The sequence below is a fragment of the Eurosta solidaginis genome, chromosome X, assembly GCF_040869045.1.
Source record: "Eurosta solidaginis isolate ZX-2024a chromosome X, ASM4086904v1, whole genome shotgun sequence".
Taxonomy (NCBI): domain Eukaryota; kingdom Metazoa; phylum Arthropoda; class Insecta; order Diptera; family Tephritidae; genus Eurosta; species Eurosta solidaginis.
In genome coordinates this window covers 129606039-129631726 of record NC_090324.1, presented here as the reverse complement: position 1 = coordinate 129631726, position 25688 = coordinate 129606039, and the positions used below count along the sequence as shown (strand labels likewise).

The following is a 25688-nucleotide window of genomic DNA, read 5'->3' as shown; positions in this document are numbered from 1 at the left end:
TATACATAATTTACACAGGGCACGACAACATCAGCAGTTACATACCAATACATGCGAATAGCATTTGGCAATAACAAGAATTGCACACGGCACGCCAACTCAAAATAGTATACAAGAGGACGAATTGGCTGTTGTAATTTCATTCCTCGCATGTTAGTCAGAGGAAGTGGTTGCTTTCTTAAGCAACCCAGTCACTCCTCTGACTAGCTGAGTGGAAGGGGTGCTGCCTCGGCACTGATCACCCCTTGCTTGCGGGGACAACGGGTCGTCGCCTTAGGGTTTTCTCGTTCTCCTCGCAGCCACCGAACCGGCAAGGACAGAGCTGGTGCACCGCCGCCCCCGCACCTTCCCTTAGTGTGCAACCACAGGGTGGGCGGGCCCAGCGAACGAGCCAATCCCACCTCCAGAGGGGGGGGGGGCTCGCCGCCGTTAGGTCATTATATCCCTTCCCCCCAGTCCTGGCTCAGGCAGTTAGCACGGAACTGTGGTCGTGACTAGAGCTACTTGTGGAGCGTTCCTTGAAGTTGTCGGTTGTACCATGCGGACAGGTCGCTTCACAGGAGTAAGGCGTGGCCTCAAGTGATGAATGTGTCGGTTATAACCCCAAACACCGCTTGAGACTTCGCCAGCAACGGCACTACCACAGTAACGCACAACCGCGAACAGGACGCTCCGCCCCCTCCGCCCCGACCCGGCCGTCGACCGGTCGCTAAAGGGGCTACCGCTGTGCCGTGAGGTGCACTCCCCCTCAGCCCCTGGATCGGCCGACGGAATTCCTGCTGGTACAACTCCACGCCTAGCCCTGCATTCGTGCGGGCATGGAGGCGGTGGTGTCCAGCTGGCGGAACGGCATTAACCATTATATCCCTTCCCCCCTGTTCTGGCTCAGGCAGTTAGCACGGAACTGTGGTCGTGACCAGAGCTACTTGTGGAGCGTCGCTTGAAGTTGTCGGTTCTACCATGCGGACAGGTCGCTTCACAGGAGTAAGGCGTGGCCTCAAGTGGTGAATGTTTCGGTTATACCCCCAAACACCGCTTGAGACTTCGCCAGCAACGGCACTACCACAGTAACGCGCAACTGCGAACAGGCCGCCCCCCCCTCCACCCCGGCCCGGCCGTCGACCGGTCCAGCAGCTAAAGGGGCTACCGCTGTGACGTGAGGTGCACTCCCCTCAGCCCCTGGATCGGCCGACGGAATTCCTGCTGGTACAACTCCGCGTCCAGCCCTGCATTCGTGCAGGCATGGAGGCGGTGGTGTTCAGCTGGCGGACCGGCATTAACCATAACTCTTTATTTCATTCCTCGCACGTCCCTCTACCGCCACAACTGAGACAGTACCCGTATCGGAAGCCACCCGCAAGAGCCGCCATTGGAAACCGCCCCCGAGAAGGTAATCACGTGGAACGGTTGCCCTGACACCTCGCCCTGATCGCACCACTGGTACGCACTCCGTTGTCGCTTTGTTGTTGTCGCTATCCGACCGCCGTTGCGCCGCTACCGTCAGCCGCCCGCTATCCTACCGCCGTTGCGCTGCTACCGTCAGCCGCCCGCTATCCTGCCGCCGTTGCGCTGCTACCGTCAGCCGCCCGCTATCCTACCGCCGTTGCGCCGCTGCTACGACGACCGTCAGCTGCCCGCTATCCAACCGCCGTCGTACCGCTGCTACGACGACCGCTAGCCGCCGTCACCTTATCAACGTCCATCCAGTTCGCTGGTGCCGTCACTGCGTCTATACCGCTACATCCATCCGTACGCTAATACTGTCCGCCGTCCAGCCCCCGTGCTAATCCCGCCACTGCGCAAATACCGCTGTGCCAACCCGTCCACTAATACTGTCCGCCGTCCAGCCGCTGCGCTCATACCACTGTACCAATCCGTCCGCCAATACTGTCCCCCGTCCGGCCGCCGGGCTGATCCCACCGCTGCTCCCGGGCAACCGTACCAACCCGCCCGCTACTGCACCGCCGCTAAACCACCGTATCGACCCCTCCGCTATTACTACGCCTGTTAGCCGCCGCCTCCATCTTTGTACGGAAAGCTGCTGCCCTCACTACCCATCAAGCCGTGTGTGTGTATGTGTATTCGTCATTAACATATAACAACTGTGTTCTTATTAAGTGGGGGTTTGTGGGACCTCCACTTGACCCTGGATTGACTGAGAGCTACCTCAGCCTTCGGCAAAACCCACCTCATAAAATTTATTACTGTACGCCACGCCACAGCACTAGCAATGGCCAAATAGAGAGAGTTCATTCAACACTCATAGAAATTTCACGTTGTTTGAAACCAGAGCACAGTCTAATAAGTGATTTCGAATCAATTATGAGGGCGGTACAGCAATATAATAAAACAATACATTCAGTAACAGGTAAACAACCTTGTAATATTTTATTCAATAAAGAAACTCACGCTAATATAAGGGATAGACTAAAATCGGTGCAGGAAAATATGTTAAAGCATCATAATAAAAAAAGGCTTCAGAAAAATTATCACAAGGGTGAGGTTATATATGAAAAAATATATGGAGAAAGAAATAAATTAAAACCGAGGTACAAAAAGCAGGTAGTAGTAAAAGATTTGAGGAATAAAGTTAAAGTACAGAATAGAAACAGAATAATTCATAAGGATAATATTAAAGTTTAAATACGTTATTTTATACGGATGAAGAAACTCATACAAATCTCATTGACATTTTTGAATCTCACTATTGTAGCGTCGGACATAATTGATTACACCAGAGAAAATTATATATTGGTGGAGGAGGAAGATGCAGCAATTTTTGAAAGTTATGGAACAACAATATATCACTTAACAAATTTATCATTGTTTCATGACGTTGTGGAAAAATATGAATCTGACGAGTAATTAATTGATGATTTGGGAATGGACTTTGAAATACAAATGATAAAAACATTATTAAACCAATTAAAAACTGATAATAATAGACAAAAAAGGGGGATTAACGAGTTGGGAACAGTGTGGAAGTGGATTACAGGTACACCTGACCATGACGATTTTATGCAAATAACAAATAAAGTAAATGATTTAATAGATGATAATAATAAACAATTTACAACCAATTCTCAAATATTTAAAACAATAACGGAATTAACACAAATAGTAAAACAACTACAAGGTAGCTCTAATGAAGTAAACTTTTTAAGACAAAGAAACAGACTTATAATCACTGAACTTGAAAACACAATACAGACTATTACATTGTCAAAAGCAGGAATTTTGGACCCTTTAATTTTGGATATGTCGGAAATTCAAGAAATAATAAGTAAAGAGCAGATTAATGTAACGATAACAGAGTCATAGATGTTTCATAATTTAAGATCGCACAAAGTAATAATTTAATAGTTGTTTATATTAAATATCCAAAAGTCATAAAGATGTGTAAATTATATAAAACAATAGCTATAGCACAAAATGATGGAAAATTGCTAATTGAAAATGAAATAATAAAATGTTACAATGAATTTTATTCCGTTAAATTTTGTAAAAGAGAATTAAATAATGCTTTTTGTATGATAGGGAAAAATGTCACATGTTTATCAAATTTGTTGAATAATAAACCAGCAAACTGTACAAAGCTAAATGAAGCGAATGAACCCATAAGAATAGTAAAAGATGGAGCTATAATAATTGAGAACATAAATTTAATAATCATACTCTACAGGGCGTTTATTTGATAACGTTTCAAGACTTGGTTATGATAGATAATGTAAGATATGAAAATCCATCAGGAAAAATTTTAAAATACCTAAAAGATGGACAATTTAAACCATATTTTGTGAAACAGTATGTTGAAACAAAAAATATAGATCTAAGATTGAACAATTTTAATGTACTAACGCCACTTAAGCAAGAAATAAAAAGGAATCCCGTTTGGTGTTCATTTACTACTCTTTTGTTGATTAGTATAATTATATATTTCATTTATAAATTAATCATATGCATTGATTTTAAAATTAAGTTGAAAAATTTTATAGAACAGGAAAAAATATTGATGAAATTGTCAAATCAAATAAATCACCTTACAACTATATATTCGAAGACGAGACGCTTCGATTTAGAAGAGGGGGAGTTAACGCCACCATTCACCCATAGTACTTACCCGCCAAGTAAACAAATATAGCTTCATTGAAACACTTAGGCATATGAGTCAGATTTGTCTTTGCTACACTGCCAATTAGTAACCACACATTTTGATTCTAAACAGGAAGAGCTAAAGTAAATAATATCTCAAATATCCTAAGCTCTGCATTTTTAATCTAAACAGGAAAAGCTAAAGTAAATAATGACTCAAATATTCATTTGGCTATTTTTTTGATTTTTCAAGAGCAAGCCATTTCAAGGCTAAACCTATTTCATCAGATGATGAAATTGGTTTTAAGTAAACATTTAAGCTTCACATTACTTAGAACTTAAGCGCGAAGCAATTGTATGTAGTGGTAAGTAAGTAAGGTATAAATAAGAGAAGATCAATAAAGATTGGGAGATTTTATTTGAACCAACAAGCAAGACGGTTGATTTTTTTAAAAACCTTTCGCGCTTCGTGTGAAAGTTAAATTGCATGCTTATGCAAACATCAACTTTTTATAATAATTTTAAGATAATTCAACAAAATTTTAAAATATCATTAGGCCTTTTTATACTCCGTTGAGCACAGCTCACAGAGTATATTAACTTTGATTGGATAACGGTTGGTTGTACAGGTATAAAGGAATCGAGATAGATATATCAAAATCATGAGTATCGAAAAAAAATTTGATTGAGCCATGTCCGTCCGTCCGTCCGTTAACACGATAACTTGAGTAAATTTTGAGGTATCTTAATGAAATTTGGTATGTAGGTTCCTGGGCACTCATCTCAAATCGCTATTTAGGCGTCCACCTATAGAACTAAGGCCCACTTCCTTTTAAAATACTCATTAACGCCTTTCATTTGATACCCATATCGTACAAAAAAATTCTAGAGTAATCTCTGGTCCACCTTTATGGCGATATCCCGAAAAAGCGAACATCTATAGAACTAAGGCCCACGCCCTTTTAAAATACTCATTAACACCTTTCGTTTGATACCCATATTCTACAAACGCATTCTAGAGTCACCCCTGGTCCACCTTTATGGCTATATCTCGAAAAGGCGTCCACCGATAGAACTAGGGCCCGCTCCCTTTTAAAAGACTCATTAACTCCTTTCGTTTGATACCCATATTGTACAAACGCATTCTGGAGTCACCCCTGGTCCACCTTTATGGCGATATCTCGAAAAGGCGTCCCCCTATAGAACTAAGGCTCACTCCCTTTTAAAATACTCATTAACACCTTTCATTTGATACCCATATCGTACAAACAAATTCTAGAGTCATCCCTGGTCCACCTTTATGGCGATATCCCTAAATGGCGTCCACTTATAGAACCATGGCCCTCTTAAAATACTCTTTAATAACATCCATTTGATACACATGCCATACAAACACATTCCAGGGTTGCCCTAGGTTAATTTTCCTACATGGTGATTTTCCCTTACTTTGTCTCCATAACTCTCAACTGAGTATGTAATGTTCGGTTACACCCGAACTTAGCCTTCGTTACTTGTTGTATAATAACTGCAATTGGTCCAAACATAGCACACAAAATGTTTAATAGGCAACTGTGTCTTGTAAGAGAGCGATCAGCTGACACGTTCTTACAGAAAAAATTAAAATTGTTTTGATTTCTACGTTCCGGGCTACGTACGTACGTGCGTTGACCGTCTGTGAGTTTTCGTTTAAGGGCTGTACGCAGTTCAAAAGAAAACCACAAGAAACTATTTTCTATTATTTCTTCAGCATGAAAAAGTAGTAGCCAAGAAATGTTGACATTTCATTGTGCACGCTGAACTAGCTTAAGGAAAGAAGAAGAAATAAAAACAAAACTCATTTGCATAAGAATTCGTGAATTCATGTATATTTTTCACTTTTCGCAAAATAAAGAACACTAGTTGAAAAAAAGTGTCGGGAAATAATAAATTGTGAAAATTAATAAGCAAATTAATAAGTGAAACGTTCGCAAAGTAAAAAACAACTTCAGGAGCTGCAAAGAAATAGAAGTTCAAGCAGTGGAAGATCCTTCAGGGAGTGGGATACAAAAACGGTTTATAATATTAAATATACATTTGCTCAATTTCAATATGGCTCGTTGGTAAAATATAAACTCCTATACTGTGTTTATGTTAGGTCATTTACTAGGTGGCGGTGTACTGCTTAATTTTGGTTGCACATTTGTTTCGAGCTATTTCTGTATGGATCGCGCAAACTGTGTTGGATTGGCTCACGGGGTTTTTATTTTTGGTTGAGGTTTGAGATGGATTTTAAAAACTTGCGACACTCACCTACCCTTTTTAATGAGAATTTCCGGATGAGTCCACAAACGTTTGATATCTTGTACGAAGACCTACTTCCACATTTACGGAAGAAGCGAAACAATAGACCAAACGACTTCATACCAGAAAAAGCAAAATTAGCAATGGTGTTAGAGTAAGTAGTTATTAATTTTTAAGTTTTTTTCGTGAAGTTAATGATATAAAAAGGTACTTAGCAACAGGTGATTTGGGTCGACATATAGCCTCCTGCTACAGAGTGAGTAAGCAACATTTTGGCACTATAATATCCCACGTCTGTCAAGCTATATGCACAGCTTTGAAGAGCCAAATACCACCATTCAATCAACAAACCATGTCCGCAGTAGCCAAGAGCTACAAAGAAAAATGGAATTTTCCAAATTGCGTTGGTGCCATCGGCGGTAAGCATGTGGCCATTAAAGCGCCTCCAAAAAGCGGAAGCATATTTTTTAATTACAAGGTGAGATGCCCATACTCTCTTCATAACCAAAAACGGACATAGCTTATAATTGTTGTGGTTGTGCTATAAATAAACAGGCTGTAACTTTTATGAGTGTTTTTTTGTATCTAAACGAGCTGAAAGTCTGGTGGTGGTATAGAGATGAAAACGGAAGAGGGGATGGTAGAAAATGAGTCAAGGGGTAGAAAAGCGAAGCTCGATAGACATGCTGTATTTTGGGTAAGGTAAGACCGAGAGAAAGAAGATCTAAAGACTTATTTTGTTTTGTTGATTTTCTGACAGGGTGGATAAATGATGTATATTGGAACGATTTTTCGTCATCCTTTGTGAAAGTTTGTTCGAGACAAACCGGTTTCGGCTTTGTGCTATTATCAGTGTCGATTTTCGTTCGTTCTGTCTCGAAAGCAACTTTGACATAGGATGACGGAAAATCGTTCCAATATACATCAAGATCTTAAGATGTAGGGAGGGAGGTAGAAAACATATAGGGCCTGAGAGTTAGGGGAGTTGCTGAGAGGGCAGAGATGCTGTATGAGAGGAGATGCAGGAACATACGAATTTCTAAGCATATTAAGTACATTTAGATCGTGTACTGGCGCGTTACATTGGGCTATTCATGAAAGTTTTAGACTGATTATAAATAGTGTGATCATGAGATTTATATTTTATATATTTATATCTTTTTCTTTCCATGAAGGGGTTTCACTCTATAGTTCTTTTGGCTGCTTGTGACGCGTGCTATAAATTTACTTATGTAGACGTGGGAGCATACGGTAGTGAAGGTGATTCCAACATTTTCAAGAACTCTGAATTCGGCTCAAAGATAATAAGAGACCAGTTGCCATTTCCCCCTGACACAAATATCAACAGGAAAAACGTACCACATTTCATCGTTGCGGACGACGCCTTCCCATTGAGTAAACGAATAATGAAGCCCTATTCTCATAGATCGCTGACAAGATCTGAAAAAATATTCAATTATCGGCTGAGCCGAGCTCGTAGATGTATTGAAAATGCATTTGGAATCTTAAGCACAAAATGGTTATGCTTGCGGAAAATACTTTTTTGTTCCCCTCAACGTGCTCAGGAAATAGTACCAGCGTGCTGCTTTCTTCACAACTTCTTGTTAAACAATGCTGGTTCTGAATACTGCCCGAACACATTTTCTGGTCATGAAATCAGCAGCGGAGAATGGATACGTTGAGATCATGAAATCTGGGAGGACCAAAACGAATCAAGGTTTTTTCATAGAAGGCCCTCTGAATATGGAAAATATATACGTGATTTGCTCAAGGAGTACGTTAACTCAAACGAGGGATCCGTCCCATGGCAAAATGATGTGGCGTTTGTTTAACCATGGTATGTATTAGCAACAGACTTAGGAGATGTACACATTTTGGTTTTTGACAAAAGTAATTATGTTTTGAACTTACCACGTTAAGTTCCAAAACATAACATATTGCAGAGTACCAAAAGTCGAAATACAGTGATATATATTCTAATATATCATAGAAGATATCCTGAAAAAATCACTTTGATCGGAGCTATATGTATATAGTATATACCTATCCCATACAACCGATCATTCAGATAAGGGGGTTTTTGCCATTTTTTATTTTAAATTTATCTTAAAAATAGTTTAGGTATGTATATTTCTTATCTTATACATCCGATTATTTGGAGATTACGAACGGGATAAGATAATTTTTCAGCCTCATTCATGAAAGGTATGAAGTCTTCGGCACAGCTGAAAGCAGTCCCCCCCTTACTTGTTTAATTAAATTTTATCAACACTGCTTTATATAATATTTTATAGGTACGATTGAAATAAATCATTTACTTTTAATGTTTAAACAGGCGAGTTCACCCAGCATAATCCCTGAGATGTACAAAATACTTGAAATTAATTGCATTCTTTATACTTTTTACTTGATGTTTTTTATTGCTAAGCAAATTACCGCAATAACAGATATACATATCCATATCAGGTAAGATTACATTGAAGAAGAATTTAACATTGTTTTAAATTGTTTTTTATTTAATTATAGATTATTTCTTTTGGATAACGGATATATCACACAGGCAGAACATTTTTCACAGTCATTTTTTGATCACATTTAATAACATTCAATATTAAAAATTCAATGGGTCAAATAAGTCGAGGGCTAACAAAGTGAGCAATGACACCCCCCCCCCCCCCCTCTTCTCATCCTGTGGTGCAAAATCTATATATTGTTATAACTTAATGTAAATTTTCTCCTAAATCAATAATTTTTGGTATCAGCTCATACAGATCTAGATCTGAACAATTTTGGAATAACGATCGGTGGTGCTCTCCGTGTTTTGTATATTTGTAATTTTTTTTGGATTTTATGATTGAAAAAATGTGAAGGAATGAAGAAAAATTTGATTTTCAATGAGAAGTTAAGTTTTAACAAATATAAAATTCATCATTTAGCCAACAAAGGTAGTATGAAAAGATTAAGAACGTTGATTGAAAAATGATTTTAAATTTTTGATCACAGAAGGTAGAAAAATTATTCCAAATTGTCATTGAAAAACTGTTTTCAGTTATTGATCAATAAAAGTAAACAAGTTTTATTATTCTCTTTGTTCATTTTTATAAAATCTTAAAATTTATTCATCAAAGTTATTCAAAAATGATTTAAAAAAGTGATCGAAAAATGATTTTCAGTTTTTGATTATTAAAAGTAATCTTATTTTATCATTTATTTTGTTCAACTGTATGAAAGCTCAGTATTTATTCGATAGAAGTAATCAAATTGTATTGAAAAGAAGAAAAATTCAAAAATTAGTTAGAAGCTGTAAAAGCCAAACAATCTGCAACCTTTAAGGATTATATGTCTTGTTCAGCACGCATTACTGAATGCATTCAGAAAGCAGCCGTCGTACCTATCCAGGCACCTTCCCAAGTAGCCAACTCCTCGAATAGTTTACGCTTACCGCCATGTGACACAGACATTTTTCATGGGGACTATGTGTCGTGGCCATCCTTTTGGGATCTTTTTACCGCGATTTATATAAATAACGGGCAACTCAGTGACGGTGAAAAACTGTTTCATCTTCTTAAAAAGACAAGTGGCGAAGCAAATGAAATAGTCAGCAAAGCCCCACTAACCAATCAGGGTTTTAATATGGCATGGTCCAATTTAAAAGCGGCATATGAGAATAAGCGGGTGTTAACTAATAGCCACTTGAAAGTGCTCTTCTCGCTTCCAGTCATTCGGACTGAAAGCGCTTCAGCTCTGAAGGAGCTACAGCGGAGAATTAATGGATGCTTGTCCGCGATGAAAATGCACGAGGTCAACATTGAAATTTGGGATCCAATCCTTATTTTCATATGTTCCAACCATCTCCCAGAAACCACACTTGCCCATTGGGAACAATCTTTAGTAGACAAAACGGCTATACCGAAGTGGAGTCAAATGGATTCCTTCCTCACCATGCGATATAGGACTTTGGAATCGATAGTGGATGTGAAGTGTTCAGCGTCTTCAACGAACCAACGACATAAAATTTCGTCACAGTCACATAATCCAGCAAATCCAAAGAAGGTGGCACTCGCAACTAAAGTCACCTCATCAAATTGTATATTATGTCCTAAGCAACAACATCCTTTACGACTTTGTACCAAATTTTTAGCTCTAGCCGTGAATGACAGGTTTGCGCAAGTTAAAAAGCATAATTGCTGCCTCAATTGTCTGGGAAAAAGCTACTCATTAAAGGACTGTAAAAGTTCATACTCGTGTTCCAAGTGCAAAAGTAGACACCATACTCTTCTGCACAGAGTGCCTTCTAACACCCAACCTTCCAAAGACTCAACCGTAGCAACTGCTTCACAAGCATTCCACACCAATCTACAGTCCACACCATCCAATAGAAACTCATCTCCAGATGAAGAAACCTTGAAGTCGTCAAGCTTATCCTCAGCTCTTCTCGGAACCGCAATGGTTCACATTTGTCACTTGGGGTCAACATATGTCGCTCGGGCATTATTGACTCAGCTGCGGAAGCATCCTTCATTTCGGAGCGACTTCGCAAGCTTCTAAAGCTTCCATGCTCAAAAACAAACGCGGTTATTTCGGGACTAAATCAAAAAGTTTGTAATAATTCCTCGAAGAGTTGTTCCTTCATTTTGGATCACCCCGTGACCCAAACCTTTTGATAGAAGCCACCGCGTACGTTTTACCAAAGATCACTGGAAACTTACCCTCAACTTTAATAAACGAAGAGATTTTAGAACAAATCCCCAAAGTAACCTTGGCAGATCCGAATTTCCTAAAAAGCAGTCCGGTACACGTTCTCATAGGAGGAGACTTGTATCCCAAAGTCATGTTAGATGGGGTAAAGCGCAATGTCCATAAAAATTTACTGTCCCAAGAGACCGTGTTTGGGCGGATCATAACCGGAGCATCTTCCACTGCACACGTCTCTTGCTTTGCCACCAAAGTTTCAATGGGAGAGGACATACCACTAGATAACCAATTGCGTAAGTTTTGGGAATTAGAGGAAGTTCCTAAAAGAAACCTTCAAACGGCAGAGGATTCAGTTTGCGAGGAGCTATATGCAAAGACCACCATACGGAACGCGGAGGGGAGATACATAGTGTCACTGCCCTTCAAACAGTTTTATCCTACGGATCTGAAGTTAGGGGTATCTCGACCCATCGCGCTACGCCAGTTTTATAGCAATGAATCTTGATTATTAAAGAATCCTTCCTTAAAGGTAGAATACGACAAGGTGGTCAAGGAATACGTGGAACTAGACCACATGGAACAAGTCGATTCTCCCACCTTTGAACATTCTCCTAGTCATTTCTATCTCCCACATCATGCGGTATTAAAGCCTGAAAGCACTTCAACGAAGTTGCGAGTGGTCTTTAATGCTTCTAGCAAAACATCCAATGGAGTGTCATTAAATGATATTCTGCATGTAGGTCCCGCTCTTCAAGCGGATTTAACACTTTTAATCATTCGATGGAGAATGTATAAGTTCGTTCTCAACAGTGATATACAGAAGATGTATCGTCAGATTCTGATAAATCCAGTGCATAGGCCTTATCAAAGAATCCTTTTTAGAAAGGATCCACAAGGTAACATAAGGGACTTTCAATTAAAAACGGTAACCTTTGGGGTCAATTGCGCGCCTTACATAGCAATTAGGACGCTTCACCAACTGGCCCAGGATAAACAAGATTCTCATCCATTAGCAGCTCAAATTCTTCGAAAGTCTATGTATGTAGACGATGTACTAGCAGGCTTTCATGACGTATCTACAGCGCTGAAAGCACGAAATGAGCTAATTGAAACACTAGGTAGTGCAGGTTTGTCTCTAAGAAAGTGGTCGTCAAATTCAAGGAAACTTTTGTAGATCTTCCTCGAGACCATTTATTAGATAAAGATTTCTTAGAATTAGAGGAAACCAGCACTACAAAAGCTTTAGGTATACGATGGAATGCTAAGTCAGATCAGTTTTTCTTCCACGTTCATACCCCTCCTATGAAATACAACTATACCAAGCGTGAAGCGCTCTCTATCATAGCATAGCTTTTTGATCCAGCCGGTTGGCTAGCACCAGTAGTAGTATTAGCAAAGATAATTTGCTGCATGAAATTTGGTCAGATGGTAACTTGTGGCATCAGCCTTTAAAGCTGCAAACTCTTTCCCAATGGAAAACCTCTTTGGAAAACTATAGATATGTCGAGGAGATACAAATTCCACGATGGGTGGAATACAACGAGCAATCACCCTTCCAAATTCATGCCTTTTGCGATGCCTCGGAAAAGGCATACGCGGGGGTGATATACTTGAAAGTGGAAACCGCAAAAATCACTTCTTCTCACCTTTTATTTGCAAAAACCAAAGTTGCACCAATCAAAACGATTTCTCTACCTCGATTGGAGCTATGTGGTGCTTTTCTCCTCGCCGAAATGCTTCAAACTCTCCTCAGCGAACTTCCGTTTAAACCGGAAAATATCTTCTGTTGGACAGATTCAACTATCGTGCTAGCGTGGCTTAAAAAGCGACCTACCTCTTGGACCACCTTTGTCGCTAATCGAGTGGCAAAGATACAGGAACTAGTCGAGGTTGATAACTGGAATCATGTGGACTCAAAGGAGAATCCTGCAGATCTTGGTAGCAGAGGAGCCTACCCCGTGGACTTGCGAGAAAACCAGCAGTGGTGCCACGGCCCTCCGTGGCTGATAAAGGATGTGGGGCAATGGCCATCGTACTATCCTGAAACCAAAGACTTAACCCTCGAAGCGAGGGGAGTGAAGGCACACACTTCAGTCGTATCCAAATATGAGGACCCTCTCGCAAGGTTTTCTTCGTTTCCACGAGCACTTCGGGTGTTTTCCTACGTCATGAGATTTTGCCATCGGACTTGTACACACACGCGTCGGTTCCATTTGTATCCATCTCTTATCATCTCGGGAGAGGAAATCTCAAAAACGCGTAGACGGCTAATTATTCTTGCTCAGATGAATTGTTTCCCATAACAGCATCGCAATCTAACTTCCAAAATTCCTATTAACTCGAAAAGTAAAATTTTGACCTTGAATCCATTTTTTGACAGTCAGGGTGTAATACGAGTCAACGGCCGGTTAGCAAACTCGCCGACCATACCCTACAACGAAAAACATCCAATTCTACTTCTGTACAACTGTTCGTTTTCCAAATTGCTAGTTTACTTTCTACATTGCATTTCCCTTCACGGAGGGAATCAACTGACACTACGGTTACTTCGTCAGCAGTATTGGATTCCGCAAGCCAAAAATCTAATCAGGACTACGATTCATCATTGCAAACCTTGCATTTTGCATAGACAACGAGACCAAAGTCAAATCATGGCTGCTCTTCCAGACGAAAGGACAATTCTCTCCAGACCGTTCGAAAACACTGGGGTTGATTTTGCGGGGCCATTCGACATTAAGACGTATTCAGGACGATCGTATAAAGTGACCAAAGGATATGTGTGCATTTTCATTTGCTTTTCTACAAAAGCAATTCATTTGGAAGCGGCCAGTGATATCTCCACAGAAGCCTTTCTCCGGGCCTTTTCTAGGTTCACTTCCCGCAGAAATTGTCCAAAAAATATCTTTTCGGATAATGGGACAAACTTCGTTGGCGCGTCAACCAGCCTTAAAAAGGATTTTAAGCAATTTTTAATCTCATCTCAGGAATCCTTGTGTAACCTCTATAGTCATCAAGAGGTGTCGTGGCACTTTATATCGGCGGGCGCTCCTCACATGGGTGGGCTATGGGAAGCTGGGGTTAAAAGTTTTAAATTCCATTTCCGAAGAGTCGCTGCGTCTCAGAAATTCACATTCGAAGAGTTCCTAACTCTGTTATGTCGCATAGAAGCTTGCCTTAACTCTCGACCACTATCGCCAAATTCCACTGAAGCATCGGACTCTGCCGCCTTAACACCTGGTCATTTTCTCACGGGAGGTCCCATCCTCTCGCCCGCAGAACCATCCATTGAAGCCAATCCCACATCGCTAATTAATCGGTGGCAGAAGTTAAAAGCTTTGAGCCAAGAGCATGCCCTTCGATGGAAGGAGGAATACTTGAAACAACTCCACAAACGTTATAAGTGGAAGTTCCCCAAAAGAGATATCGCGATTGATGATTTAGTAGTTGTACGTCACGAAAATATACCACCCAATGAATGGCGATTGGGCCGGGTTACTAAGGTCTACCAAGGCACCGATAAAAGAATTCGCGTCGCCGATATTCGCACCCAAAAGGGAATGATAACGCGCCACATCGGGAAGTTAGTAGTCTTACCCAATTAACTTTTATGTATATTCTATTTCTCTCCCTTTAGCATCATGGAATTGGCACGTTTAAACGAATCGACAACCTCCACGGCACGCGCCTCATCGCCCCCAGCGCCAACTGCACCCAAAAAAGCCATCCAAACCCCATCAAAATCGGACGGCCGATTCAAATGCAGAGTTTGCCACCGCGCGCATCCACTGCGGTACTGTAAGAAGTTTCTGCAAGCGAACCATGAACGTCGTTTAAGACTCGTACTATTGCATTGCTACTGCTCGCGCTGTCTAGCACACTCACATGGGGCCAAAAATTGCCAAGGTAGTAGGACGTGCCAGTACTGCCATGAGACTCACCACACGCTCTTACACTCCAAAACTCCTCTATACCTCCAAAAAGAGGTGTCTCAGCTTCTGACGCAACTCTCGGGAACCATCACTGTATTGCCAACCGTCGCGGTATACTTACATGTGGGGCAGCGGAAGGTTTTGACCCGAGGCCTGCTCGATCCGTGCTCGCAGACGAGTAAAGTTTTTGGGTCATTAGTCAAGCGTCTCAGCTTGCGAACCTTACCGGTGGCAACCACCGAAATGTGCGAGTTGCACTTTAGCTCGTCTAATGACCCATACGTGCAGTTCTCGTTTGCTCCTAGGGTCGTCGCGGAGGTCGGGCTGAAAACCCCTGTCCGCCACCTCAGCCAAACGACGCGAGACAAACTCGTTAACCTACTATTAGCCGATCTGAACTTTCATACCTCGTCCGCGGTAGCCGTAATCTTCGGCGGCGATGTACATAATAAAATAATGCGTACCGAGATCATAGCGTATTCTGGGTATTCTACTGCCCAGAACTCAATGTTCGGTTGGGTCCTTTCTGGCCCATGTGCCCTTTAAGAAACACCTACCCCCTACTGGGTACCGTTTACAAATTTATGAAGGCGCCTCCTTACTGAGGATTAGATGTAAGAATATACTATAACATATTGAATTCCTAAAACATACGTAGTCATACACATATATAGATAAAAGCTCAACAATTTATTTCCTTTACACGCATGTTTGAATTTATAGAGTTAAGCATTATATTGTAAATTGAGAGCTACTACATTTAGAACGAATCTTGTACATACATAGATTACCAACGTTTATCTCCAAGTCATTTGCAATTCCTCAGTATTGCAAGGCTGGCGGCAATGTTGAAGCCAAAAGGCTTTCAATAGTTGGGAATCACTGGACATTTCTCGATGCAGCCGTATGCTGCAAAACTACTCGTGCCGGGAAATGCACCGGTGAGAATTTGCGAAAGCAGTGAGAACAAATTGATGTACGACTTGAGAAGACAGTCTTTGGCTATCCACCAACCGCTGCGCTTCCAGTCGTCATCAACATTACAAGGTATTTTTTTTTTCTTCCTTTCATTATTTTACTTTTTACCTTTATTTAATTATTGTATATATTTGCATAAATTCATATATATCCTTCTATATATGTAATTTGCCTCTTATTTTTATGCAAAAAAACAATCCTTGAATTGTATTCTAATTCATTGTTCTTTTTTCTTTGTGGTTCGCTGCTTGATCAACTCGTCCAATTCGTGAGTTCGTACCGGCGCTTTCTTTCGTCGCTATCCCCCCCAAACAATAGCTCTTGTAAAAGAATTCTATTGTTAAAATTTTTTAGTCAAAATTCAACAAGATTAAGTGTTTATTAAAGGAGAAATTGCCTACTATTTTTTGGTCCATTTATATAAAGGTAGTCGTTAAAATTTTTTTTATCATATTTTTATTTTCACTTTTTTAGTGCTGCCTACAAAAAGGCATTTGGAATTTTGGGTTCTGACTCACGGCCCAAGTTTCAACTCTCTAGCTCACCGGGAAGTTACTTAAAAATCGATTGTAAGATTCCCCTCGTTTTTCAAGGATTTGCAGTTATCTTGACTAGCGCGAGTTAACATCTTTAGACCCTAAGTAGATAGATATATACATATATACATATATACATATATACATACCAAACACACACATAATTATTGTTTACGAATTAAAATATCTGTAAGCAATAACAATAACAATAACAATAACCTTTTTTCCCTTCAAGAGATAATGAACAACAAACAAAGAAGCATAATCTTGTTTGTCTCATAAGTAACAAAGCATTTTGATAACATTATACTTAACATGTAAACATCTTTGGAATAACAACCTTGTCAATGAACAAACAATATTTAGAATTAGTATAAATAGAAGTAAACACAAAAATGTAGTCAGTTCTGAAAATAAACGAAGAATGAAAGGAGCTTCTGCTTATATTTTTATTTCAACTTCCAACACGGACTCATAACTGGGGGCTCAACCGAACCTTAAGCCTTTTTTCTATTGAAAAAATCAATCCACGGGAAGAAAGACTTCCAACATTCGTTTATTGAAAAAAGTGGATAAATAATAATAAAAAAAAAAAAAATCTCTGAAAAATTGAGACAAAAAAGTGAAGTGAAAATCTGGATACTTTACGGAGACTTCGGAGCGGAAAAAAGCAAAAATCCTACGACGAACCCAGAAACATAAATAAGTGTACAATGGAACAACAACTGGCCCGACTAAATGCCCAGTTCACCGTACTGACGAACCAGATGCAGCAACAAAAAACGGAATTCATGGAGAAAATTGCCTCACTAGAACAACGAAACGCTCCGGAAGCATTGGTTTTGTACGAAGAGGTAAAACTAAATATTACTGATGCCAAGGATATCGACCTTGAGCTTTTCAAATCCCTACCAAAATTTGACGGGGATATGGAGCAATACCGATCATGGAGATCGCAAGTGTGGACATTCATGGAAGCTATAAAGACCTTCCAAGACCACCCCAAATATTACAGTGCTCTGGGAATAATGCACACAAAAATTACTGGACCCGCTACTAACGTTCTGACGAACCACAACACCCAGTTGAATTTTTATTCAATCATTAATAGATTGGATTATACATATGCAGACCAACGCCCACTATATGTGCTTCTGGATGAAATGAAGCGAATCACACAGGGTAGAAAAACCCTTGCAGAATTCCACAGCGATGTTTCTAAGGCACTTAATTTAGCCCTATCAAAAATTGAGATGTCCAATGATCACAAGGGAATGATAGCATACGCTAATCAGGAGGCAATAAGGACGTTTATTCTTGGGTTAAACTCCAAATATACAAGCGGTACATTGTACAGCCATAACCCAGAAAATTTGGAATCGGCATATGCGATAGCTTCTACCATTTTTCACGACAATGAGAATGCGGAATTCGAGACACGGTCCAGACTAGAAAGTAACAGCAGACGGCATCAACACAGCACAAACCGAAACACCTACGCACAACATAAAGAGGAAAGATATTACAAGCCAAACGTAAGGACGCAGAATCACAACTACCAGGCAAGTAGTTTTAATCAACAACACCAACAACAACCACCACAGCGACAACAACAACCCACACCTACTCCAATGGACATAGACCAATCCAGACAATTCATGCAGACAACCAAGTACAATAATGCCGTAAGTCAAAATCCTTTTAAATCAAACCATGTATATAAAAGAGATAGGGCTACAATAACGCCACTTCTTCGCCAGATAGGAAGTTCCAAAGAATTAACCAATTAAATAGAGAAGATCTAGAGTCAGTGGATGTACCTAATTATGAAGAACAATTTGAAACAGGCAGTACTTTTTTAGGCGAATAAACGGGTTGCCTTGCTTACAAACAAAATGCGGCCTAACCGGCACACCCGTTACCTTATTAATTGACACAGGCTCCACTGACAATTACATTAATATAAATTGTAATATAGGAAAATCTATTAAATTAAAACCATTTAAAACCAAAACCTTACATGGTTACTCAATTGTAAATTCTAAAAAAGTTATAACGATGTACGGGCATCATTTAACGTTCTATGAAATAAGGGAACTAAACGACTTTGACATGATACTCGGAGAACAGGGATTACGCCAAATGAAGGCAGAAGTTAGGTTATTTGACTATAGCTTGAAGTATCAGAAGAAGAAGATCCAGGCAGCAGAACCAAGGATTAATTATACAAAAAATAACGAAAAATTTAAAGACCAGGTGGAAGAGCTAATGAATAGAAATAATAATACAAATGGTAAATTGCCTTTTACAACCACAATACAAGCAGCTATCAAGACCGAATCGGAAGACCCTATATGGAAAAAACAATACCCATATCCCATGTCCGATCACGACTTTGTCAACGACGGTAGGTATAATACAACCAAGCAAAAGCTCATATAATTCACCTATATGGACTGTACCCAAAAGGGCACCGATGACCAAGGCAAGCCCAAACGAAGAATGGTTGTTGACTTCCAAAAGATAAATTCTCATACGATTACTGACAGATATCCAATTCCAGATATTAATATGACAATACAAAACATCGGAAAAGCCAAGATTTTTTCCACAATAGATTTAGAATCAGGGTTTCACCAGATTTTAATTAAAGAACCTGATCGAGAAAAGACAGCATTCTCTGTCAACGGCGCAAAGTATGAATTTATCAGAATGCCATTCGGGTTAAAGAATGCACCCTCCATATTTCAACGATGGGTTGACGACATCCTTAGAGAGTATATCGGAAAGTTCGCGTATGTTTATATTGATGACGTACTAATTTGTTCATCTACACCAGAAGAACATATGGAACACATCCGGATTATAATTAACGCACTTCATAATGCTAACATGAAAATTTCTGACGAAAAGTCAAATTTTTTCCAGGATTCAGTTGAATACCTTGGACACATTAAAAAACATAATAGAATTACGATAGACCCAAAAAAAATCGAAACTATAAAGAAATACCTAAAACCAAAAAATTTTTAAGAATTGAGATCTTTCCTAGGACTTGCTAGTTACTACGGGAAGTTTATAAAGGATTTTGCTAAAATCACGAAACCTTTAACGATTAATTTGAGAGGAGAATTAGGAATACCAATACAATTAGATACAGCAGCCGAAGAAGCCTTGGAAAAAATAAAAACGCTCTACAAGAGCAAGATGAACTTTTCCAGCCTGATTTCTCTAAACCATTTAGTCTAACAACCGATGCTAGTAATTTCGCTATCGGGGCAGTTCTGTCACAAAATCGTCACCCGATCGCATTCATTTCACGCACTCTAAGTGAAACAGAACAAAACTATAGTACCAATGAAAAAGAACTACTAGCAATCGTTTGGTCCTTGCAAAAACTTAGAAATTATTTGTATGGTGTGGCAAACTTGACAATTTACACGGACCACCAATCGCTAATATTTCAATTTCCGAAAAAAATCCGAATGCGAAATTAAAGCGTTGGAAAAACCTAATTGAAGAATACGGTGCCAAACTTGTATATAAACCTAAACACCAGAATGTCGTTGCAGATGCGCTTTCGCGACAACAAATAAATACTTCAACGAATTGTTCCGACCATTCGCAAGAAAGTTCTCCTGTAGAAATTATGAAGAAAGTTACACAACCAATTAACGCTTTCAGAAATCAAATAATTGTGTTACAAGATAATGAAAGGAATGAAGTCCTCAGTCAAACAATATTTCCTGGTCGGTTTAGACATACAATATCTAAATATCTAAACTTAAAGATGTACTTACCCCAAAAGTTACTAATGCGATAAAGATAGATGAGGAAATACTGTTTCACCTAAAACAAGAAATTGTCTCCGCCTTCCCTAATTATAACCTAGTGCTAGCCCAAAATAAGTTAAACGACGTAACTTCTCCAAACGAACAAAGAGAAATCATCACAAAAACACATAAACGTGCGCATAGGAACTACAAAAATAACACGCAAGAAATATTGTTGACTCAATATTAAATAAATGTGCCGTAAACTAGCCGTAGACTGTGAAATATGTCTACAGCATAAATACGAAAGACAGCCAAATAAACAACCTATTGGAAAAAGTCCAATACCAACACAAGTAGGAGAGTATATACAGATGGATATTTTCCATATCAACAACAAACAATACCTTAGTTCTACAGATAGATATTCCAAATACTGCTTCTTACGAAAATTGGACACAAAGACAAACTGCCACGAATACATAGAAGAAGTACTCACACAAGTCTACCCAAATGCCAAGTACCTCATGACTGATAACGAAAGAGCAACATAACGAAATTCTTGTACAGCTGGCTACAAATAACACACTCAGTTACGCCTGTACATCATTCAACATCAAACGCTCAAGTTGAACGGATACATAGCACTCTAATTGAACTTTGCCAAAGTTTAGCTGCAGAAAATAATACTGCTCCCGGTGAATTATTCAACGCAGTTCGCCAACCCAATAGGACGATACACTCCACAACAGGATATAAACCCGAAGAGGTTTCTTACAACCGAGACAAATATCCTAATATCAAGGACATACTTGTGGATAAACAAGAGAAACTCCTCAGGCACCATAATAAAGAAAGGAAAACAATTATATATAAACCAGGTGATACAATTTATAGCTGAACAGATCGGCGTAATAAACGTGCAACAAAGTACAATAAACACAAAGTAAAAGAAGATCGTGGGGACACAATCCTAACAGCGAGGGGAAAAATCATTCACAAGGACAGTATAAGGAAAACTAGCCCAACCTGCAACGAATAGGCTTCCTAATTTTAATAATAGCTACCTACGGATTTCGCGATAAGATCACAGACTTGTCTGGTAAGAAATATGTTCTTACAGAGTTAGATAGTGTATATACCTACGAGAGTTCATCCTACCTTTACCATATATCGAACTTATCTATAATATTAGAACCGTATGAAAAAATTGTGCAAACTAGTTATGACTCAACTCAAAACGAAGAAAAAAATATATTAATTGAAAAAATAGAAGCTTTGAAGTCACAGTTAAAACCATCCGAGTATCGTGCCAAACGTGCATAAATTTTTTAGGATCAGTATTAAAATTTGTAACAGGAATACCAGATCACGATGATCTTGTAGAAATTAAAACAGGACTTAACCAGCTTATTGAAAATAACAATCAGCAAAGGAAAATAAATTCCAGGTTTGAAAAAATTTTAGCAACACTAAATCCAGAATTAATTTTTGATCAGTCAGTACTTACAGAAATATATAACGAATTATTAACTATTACAAATACCATTAACTTTGCGAAAACAGGAAATTTCTTCTCTGGTACACCTAATTTTAGAGATATACAGCAAGTAATAAAAAACGAAATATATGATATTCCCATAATAAATGTACTAGAATATTCCGACATACACGTATGTACCTTTAATGGTGCTATTATTACAACTTACAAATATCCTGTAATAACCGAAAAATGTAAAATGTATAATCTTACTCCATTAGCCTTTAAATATGGAAAATATCAGCTTTATAATAGAATTGCTTTATGTAATAATAAATTCACCAACTTATCAAAATGTAAAAATTATGTAGGGACTTATATTTGTAAAAAAGAACCAAATGATAAATGTACCATTCCTTTATTATTAAAACAAAAAGCACATTGTAATATAATTCAAGAAAATAATATTCCCTTACAAGTAATAGACGACGGTAACATTATTATCGACTATGAACACACATGGAACGGACTTAAAATAAATGGTCCACATTTAATCCAATTTAATTTTAATACAACAATTGATAATAAAACGTATGTTAACCACAAACAAGAAAGAAAAAATGCAATACATGCTCACCAGAATGAAATGATCAATGTACTAAGAATTCTAAACTCCGAAACAGATTATAAGTTTACTAACATACAAAAAATGTATAAATTATTAATGCCAATTGAGGAACATCCTTGGAAATTTACTTTATATATGACCATATCAATATTTATATTAATTTTAATTACGTACTCAATTATAAAATTTTATGCTTATCGGCAATTGCAATTAAATATTAACCGCCAAAGAAACTTCGAATTAGCTTATCTAACCGAATTACAACGAATACAAAACCTAAACTTTTGAAATGAGGACATTTCATTTTCAACACAGGGGAGAGTTAACACCTTTAGACCCTAAGTAGATAGATATATACATATATACATACCAAACACACACATAAACACATACTTATTGTTTACGAATTAAAATATCTGTAAGCAATAACAATAACAATAACCTTTTTCCCTTCAAGAGATAATGAAGAACAAAAAAGCATAATCTTGTTTGTCTCATAAGTAAAAAAGCATTTTGATAACATTATACTTAACATGTAACATAACAACTTTGTCAATGAACAAACAATATTTAGAATTAGTATAAATAGAAGTAAACACAAAAATGTAGTCAGTTCTGAAAATAAACGAAGATTGAAAGAAGCTTCTGCTTATATTTTTATTTCAACTTCCAACACGGACTCATAACTCGCGCCATAGCTCTGGTAGTGAACGAGTTATTGCTCTGAATAATTGTGGCAATATGATTGACGACCCCTCTGTTGTTGCTGATGTTTTTAATGATTTTTTTGTGTCTGGTCAATGTAATACTTCTTCCTGCAACTGCATCATGTCCAGTGGTGACGATCTAGTTCTAGGTGCAGTTTTATGTTTGAACCCTTCACAGGCACTGGCTCCTTGCAATAATAAAAAGTCTAAGCAACTCTGGCTCTAGTGGATACGATGGTATTTCAAATAAACTTCTTAAAAACATAGCCCTTAATTTGCTGGACGTACTAAAGCATCTATTTAATACTAGTGTGTTTACAGGAATTTTCCCCGGTGCCTTGAAGTGTGCAATTAATATACCCGTGCTTAAAAAGCGTAACAGGAAAGATAGAAATATCTATAGGCCTATTTCACTTCTATCCTCTATATCTAAGGTCTTTGAAAAAGCTCTTAAAAATCGAATTATGCAGTTTCTAGAAAGCAGAAGCTTTTTTAGTCCAAGGCAGTTTGGTTTTAGAGCAAACCGCTCTACTGAAGATGCTCTACTAGAATTTTGCTCTTTTATTTATCAAGAGTTGAACAATAAAAAAAATTGCGCTGGTCTTTTCGTAGACATAACCAAAGCTTTTGACACGGTAGATCATGCTATTTTAATAAATAAATTATATGATGCCGGTTTTCGAGGATTTCTACATAAGTGGCTTCAATCTTACCTTTCTGAAAGGGTACAATGCGTCAGGGTTTGCGAAAAGCTGGGGAAAACTAATCCAATCACAAGAGGGGTTCCGCAAGGCTCCGTGCTAGGTCCCATCCTATTTTTAATTTATGTCAATTCAATTTTTGATATGTCCTTCTTGGGGAAAGTCACTGCATTCGCAGATGATCTTGCGATGGCCTATAGTTCTCCTAACACCCTTGATTTGACAAGTAATATAAACCATGATGTACATCTTCTGAGAACTTGGTTTGCAAACCATAAGCTCGTCGCTAGCAATAAGACCAAACTCATGAATTTTAGTCTAAATATAAAAACAAACCACCGGATGTAAGTATTGTTTTTCATTCTGCGATTTGCGAGCGATTTGCTTTACATGACAATATGTGCCAAGATTTTCAATCCGGTACCTTCGCCTCGCTTGTGGCCTGTAGTAAGGACTGCTTCACGGTAGACTATGTTGATGAATTTCAGTATCTGGGTGTAACAGTTGATACGAATATGAGCTGGGGTAACCATATATCCCGTCTAAAAAAATATCTTCAATGCTCTTTGCGTTGTCTTTATCATCTAAGAATTTCCGATTCCAACAATCTTTTCAAAATAGTTTATTATGCGGTCTTTAATTCTAAATTAAAATACGGAATCAGCTGTTGGGGTGGCGCCACTCTTAACGAAACCCAGCCCTTACTAGTATTGCAGAAGTATGCTGTTTAGGCCTAATTAATTGACGTCTGAGGAGCCCCGCCACATTTTATTACAAAAGGTAAATTATTGTACTAATTTTAATTTTCACTTCAAATAAAATCATCATTATAACGAGAAATATCTCTCGCCTTTCTTTTCGTTTCATTTAAATCTAACCTAAACGCAATTGTGGTGCCTCCACTCCGTTGCCGAGTTTGCGAAGCACCACAATTGTTCATGGTCCTTCTCCCCAAAAAAGGAACCAGCGCCAATACAAAGATACAGTCCACATCCATTAAATTTTACACTTAATACGCATTTTTTGGTGATATTTTGGGATAATCTTGGAGATACGCGCCTTCCAAATTAAGCGGAAAGAGGTGATACCAGTTTTTATTTCGTGGTGATTCACTCAACATTTTTATTGGTGATATACACTCTTGGTGGTATTGCTGCAGTTTTTGGTGATACGCGTTATCAACGGTATTCAACAATTTTGGGAAAAAAAATTATCTGGAGATACATTACTGGTGGTACTTTACATCTTCCACATATACACAACAATTGGTATACTCGTGCAATACAAATCACTACAAACTTCACGCAGCTACGTACGTAAGTGTAAATATTTCTTGCCACTTTTTTTTGGTTAGTTTGTTGTTAGTTTTTTTATTTTAAAAGTGCCGCGAGTGTTCCGAACCACTAAACAGTGGAAAGTGAAAATTATCAGTGACCAGCCTGTGCGATATAGTGCCTCAATTTTTGTTTTGTGCAATTGCTTTCCCCCTACCGTGCGTGGATCCGGAGTATCCCACGACCACGGCAATTTGATACACAAGTGTACCATAACCCCACTTTTTGAAAGGCACCAAATATTTTATTGAAAGCAACTACAGTGACTCTGCACGTATATCCACTCACGAACACAATAATTTAGTTTCACAAATTTTGGCACTGGTAATTTTCACTAGGTCGAGACGTTTTGTTATATCGCGAACTCTGCACTTTGCTGCTTATCTGAGCCACAACCCCTTAAAAATAAATTAACACACACAACCATACATACATACATATATAAATTTGCGTACGGGTGGCGAGTAAGCCACACGGGTGTTTTATTCTTCCCTGGGAAAAATCAGACGATTCGGCCAAGTCTGACCCAAACCACATAAATCGCGCACAATCTAC

The 25688-nt window shown here is 38.8% G+C and overlaps 1 protein-coding gene and 1 pseudogene across 1 annotated transcript in view; both read left to right on the top strand.

Annotated features, from left to right (window-relative positions):
* Window positions 1-25688, top strand: part of LOC137235148 (glutamate receptor ionotropic, kainate 1-like) — a 2828327-nt gene that overhangs the window by 1405079 nt on the left and 1397560 nt on the right. The window lies entirely within an intron of this gene.
* LOC137234587 (putative nuclease HARBI1) lies at window positions 6408-8734 on the top strand (annotated as a pseudogene).